General features: G+C 43.2%; 1 pseudogene; it reads left to right on the top strand.

The window, feature by feature from the left end:
- The first annotated feature begins 1,577 nt into the window (after window positions 1-1,577).
- On the top strand, window positions 1,578-2,504 carry LOC144222484 (mammalian ependymin-related protein 1 pseudogene; annotated as a pseudogene).
- Window positions 2,505-5,088: the final 2,584 nt, after the last annotated feature.

Here is a 5,088-nt window from a genome sequence, read left to right as displayed (position 1 = left end):
GTCCTATGGCTTCAGACCTTCTCTGAGAGATGCAGGCGAGCAAAATGTATGGAGCTCCCTACTTCTCGGCCATCTTGCCTCTCCCTTTAACTTCATTTTTGGGCTGTTAATTGCTATTATATAGAAATATGACTAAGTCTTGTATGATCTAGTACCCTGCAACCATGCTGGGCTCATATACACATAAAATGTAGTCTTCATATATATGTAATGGCTTTATTGTGATTTCCTTAAGATTTTTCTCTGTATAAGATCAGATCATGTCATCTGCAAATACTGTTAGTTTTACTTCTTTTTTTTTTTTCCAGTCTGGATGCTTTTAATTTCTTTTTATTGCCTAATTGCCCTTCTATTTAGTACATTGTTGAATAGAAATGGTGAGAGAGGACATCTTTGTCTTGTTCCTGATCTTTAGGACAAAGTTTTTAGTCTTTCATCATGAAGTATGACATTAGCTTATAAGTTTTTTTGTAGATGCACTTCTTTTTTAATTTCAGTGTAGGGTTTTTTTTTTAATTTTATTTTTATGTAATCTCTATACCCAATGTGGGGCTTGAACTCATGACCCTGAGATCAAGAGTTGCATGCTCTACGAAGCCAGCCAGGCACCCCATTTTGTAGATTCACTTTATCAGGTTGAGGAAGTTCTCATTTGTTCCTAGTTTGTTGAGTGTTTTTTTTTTTTATGTTTTATTTATTTTTGAGAGAGAGATAGAGACAGCGTGAGCAGGGGAGGGTCAGAGAGAGAGGGAGACACAGAATCTAAAGCAGGCTCCAGGCTCTGAGCTAACTGTCAGCACAGAGCCCGATGCGGGGCTTGAACCCACAAACTGTCAGATCATGACCTGAGCTGAAGTCAGACGCTTAATTGACTGAGCCACCCAGGTGCCCCTGTTGAGTGTTTTTATAATGAAACGGTATTGAATTTTGTCAAATGCTTTTTCTGCATCTGTTGAGAAGATCATGTGGTTTTTGTCCTTTATTAATATGGTATATTACATTGGTCTTCTTATGTTGAACAAATCCTGCATTTCTTGGATAAATCCCACTTGTTTGTGGTGTATAATCCTTCTTATATGTTGCTGAATTTATTTACTAGTATTTTGTTGATGATTTTTGCATTTATATTCATAAGAGATACTGGTCTATAGTTTTCTTGTTATGTTTCTGTCTGGTTTTGGTATTAGGTTAATTCTGGCCTCATAAGTTTATTTTCTTTTATGGCTGAGTAGTATTCCATGAAATGGACATATCATGATTTGTTTAACCATTCATTTGTTGATAGACATTTGGGTGTTTCTAGTCTTTTCTGTGTTATAGCACACCTGTAATTTACAAAGTTCTACTCCTCTGTGCACACACATGTGAAAGAGTTTCTCCAGGGGCAGAGGATAAGTCCACCTTCCCATTCATTAACCCATCAACCCATCTATCCATCCATTCATCTATGTACACATTCATTCATTTACCCATATGCTGCCCATGCCCACTTTTTCTCCCTTTCTCCCTCCCTTTCTTCTTTTTTCCCTCATTTCTATTTTCTTTCTTCCTTTCATAAATCATCTATCTCCAGGCATATGACATCTGGGTCCAAGGCAAGCTGTCTTTTTTTAAGTTTGTTTATTTATTTTGAGAGAGAGAGAGCAAGAGAGTATGCAAGCGAGAACAGGGTAAGGAGAGAGAGAGAATCCCAAGCAGGCTTCTCTCTTGTCAGTGCAGAGCCCTATTTTGAACCCACAAACTCTGAGATCATGACCTGAGCCGAAACCAAGAGCCATATGCTTAACAAACTGAGCCACCCAGGCACCCCCCCCCCCTTTTTTAAGTTTGTTTATGCAAGCTGTCGTTTAAAAATAGGCAGGGAGCGTGGCCCAGGGGGCCCTGGGTGCCTACCTGCTGGGTAGCCTCTCGGTATGGGTGGCCTCTGTAGCCTGGGGGTGCCAGTGCTGGAGGCAGGGACCAGTGGTGCCCCAGGGACCCTGTACCCTCCACCATGCAGTAGGAAGGCCACTAGATTCTGTATACACAGATCAGCAGGTGCAATAGCTGTGCTCGGCTCTCCTATGATGGGTTCAACCATTAGAAGGTGCCAATCCCCTGCAAGAGTTTATTTGAAAAATTTTGTTCTATAGGGATGGATTGATGTTTCAAATTGAATAAGCCACCAAGCAGTGCACCAAGATCACCCTGACGAATCCCTGGGACCCTCTAGACATTCCTCAGAATGCCTCCTTTGAGGACTAGTTCTCTGTAGGGGGCCCCAGGAGCAGATCAAGGTCCAGAAGTGGTCTGACAGAAAGTCAGCTAGATCATATGAAACCTGGATTGACATTTATTCAGTTAAAAATGGTTATTCTGTCCAGAAAACCTCCACCAAAGCTGTGATACTGTCCATGCAGTTTTTCAACATGCAGCTGGGCATTAAAGACCCCTGGGTTTTTACCCTGCTGAGCACCTGCCAGATGGCCCAGCCAGAGAGGATGAGCACGAACTGTACCTGGTAAGCCCATGAACGCAGAAGTGGCAGCACTAGGCATCGTCCCCAGCTCGAGAGGGATTTGAGACTTGAGAAATGAGAAACGTCATTGGAGATAAATACCATAATTGTAGGAAGATAAACATTGATGTGGGTTTTTTTTTTTTGTATATATGATTTTGACTACTCAAGCTATGTTTACAGAATGGGATGGAATGGAGAATGTGTAAATATGAACAGAAGAGATGGCTAAGATAGAGATTGCAGACATTTGAATAGCTTGTGTGGGTGCTAGCTTTCTGCGCGTGCTGGTGTATCTAAGTGCAGTGGCATACGTGGGGCGAGCGTCAGCAGGAGCAGGTTGCCTTGGCCAGGAGGAGTGTTTCATTACCAACATTACTGAGAATTGCTGGTTTGCTGCCATGTGGTGGTGATAAAGTGCAGAATGATTTTAGTCCGTTTTATTATTAATGTTTAAGTTCTGTGCAGATAAAGGCCCCTTTATTGCCTGCACCAGGGTGATGACTGTTCCCCCTGCAGCTGCCTTAGCTGGGACGACAAAGTAATTCCTTAAAATCCCTTCCAGACTTAAGAGCTTTATGGTATGACCCGATTGATGCAAATTTGGGGAGGAAATGAAAGACTATAATAATACAAAGTAATTTTTCCTCAAAGAGAAACTTAAAAATGTTTATTTATTTTGAGAGCGAGAGAGCGCATGTGGGAGGGAGAGAGAGAATCCCAGGCAGGCTCTGTCTGTGCTGTCAACTAAGAGCCCCATGTAGGGCTCCATCCCATGAACTGTGACATCATGACCTGAGCTGTAATCAAGAGTCGGATGCTTAATTGACTGAGCCACCCAGGTGCCCCTCAAAATGACATTTTATTTTATTTTTAAAAAAAGTTTTAATATTTATTTAAAGAATTTTAATGTTTTTATTTTATTTTTGAGAAAGAGAGACAGAACATGATCAGAGAGAGGGGCAGAGAGAGAGAGAGAGAGACAGAATCCGAAGCAGGCTCCAGGATCTGAGCTGTTGGTACAGAGCCTGATGCAGGGTTTGAACCCACGAACTGTGACACCATGACCTGAGCCCAAGTCAGACAGTTAACAGACTGAACCATGCAGGCACCCCTCAAAGAGACATTTTAAACAAGAGGGTTTGAAAATCTTAATGTCTCTACGTAGGTAAGCATGAACCACATATGCTTCCTTTTTATCTATGCAAGAGTATTGATATGTGTGCTGAATCCTCACATACTTGTCAGGAGACCTAGAAAGGCAGATAGTATTCTAAAAATAGCATTGAACTGGGAGTGAGGAGGCGATTGTCTCCAAAATCCAGGACTAGAATTCCCTTGTTCTTGAACTCCTTTGATTACCTAAATGCACTATGCTTTCCCTCACTAGGGCCATCCTGGGGCACTGTTTCACTACCTCTTTGTGTATGTAACTCCTGTTCATCCTTCCTAGGTCAGCTCACACTTGACCTTCGCAGAGCTGCTCCCGAGCCTGGATTGGGTGCACCTTGTAGCTTGAGCATGCTGTTCGCACAATACGGATTAGGCTGTGTGTTAATTTCCTTCTTACTGGACACTATTGCCCACTAGCCTGGCTATGAGCTCCTTGAGTACAGTTACCACGTTCTGTTTACTTTTATATGCCCAGCACCAAGTAAGTGCCTGGCACATGATCAGTGCCCTAAGCATTTGTAGAGAATGCCAGCCTCTCTTGTCGTTAGGTTACTCATCTGTGAATGGGTTTGGTTTGCTGACATCTAGGGGGACTCCTAGTAATAAAATTTATTGTTCTAGATTCTTCTACTGTTGTGATTCATCTGGCTATCACTTATTACTGGGAGAAATGTGTGATATCTATATTACACTGGAAATCTGTATTACAGTTTGTTATTTTAATAAGTATTTAGTTGCAAAAATAAATAATAAATAATTAAAAACAGGCAGGAAGCCTGCTACAGCCTTTGGCAAACCTTTCACATGCTGAAACTCACATCTTTATGCATCCTCTCTTCTCAGGGTTTTGGGGGCTCTTTGGGGGGGTTCACTCATAGGGTCTAGCTGAACCACCACCTGGGGACTGTTTAGAGACTAGAGTCCAAAAGACTAGAGGCTTGCTCACCTCAGGAGACTGTCGTATATGCTCCTTCATCCACCACTCATTCAGGAAGCTGTACCCTTTCCTTTCCCTCGCTGCCTGCCTCATTTGCTGGTTTGTCCTGGTTTCCGAACTCTAAATGTCTTGGACCCCTTCTCTAGTTGATGGTTTCTCTTTTGGTGAACTCATCCAGTCTGTGTCTTCAGAGTATCTCCATAATCTAACCACTTTTTATCACCTCCCCTGCCGGCACGGCACCACCGCTCGCCTGGACCACTGCGGTAGCCTCCCCCTCAGAGTCCCCTGTTCCTGCCCCTGCCCCCACAGCCTATTTTCTTCACAGCAGCCAGAGGGAACCTGTTAAATCCTGTCAGATCACGGCCCTCCTCTGCTCATGACCCTTCCGTGGCTCCCCTGCCACTCAGAGTAAAAGCCAGAGTTCACTCCGTGGCCCACAAAACCCTACACAATCTGTACCCTACCCCCTTCCTGAGCT

This window comes from Crocuta crocuta, unplaced genomic scaffold (assembly GCF_008692635.1).
Source record: "Crocuta crocuta isolate KB4526 unplaced genomic scaffold, BGI_CrCroc_1.0 scaffold943, whole genome shotgun sequence".
Taxonomy (NCBI): Eukaryota; Metazoa; Chordata; class Mammalia; order Carnivora; family Hyaenidae; genus Crocuta; species Crocuta crocuta.
This window is presented reverse-complemented; position numbering and strand designations above follow the sequence as displayed.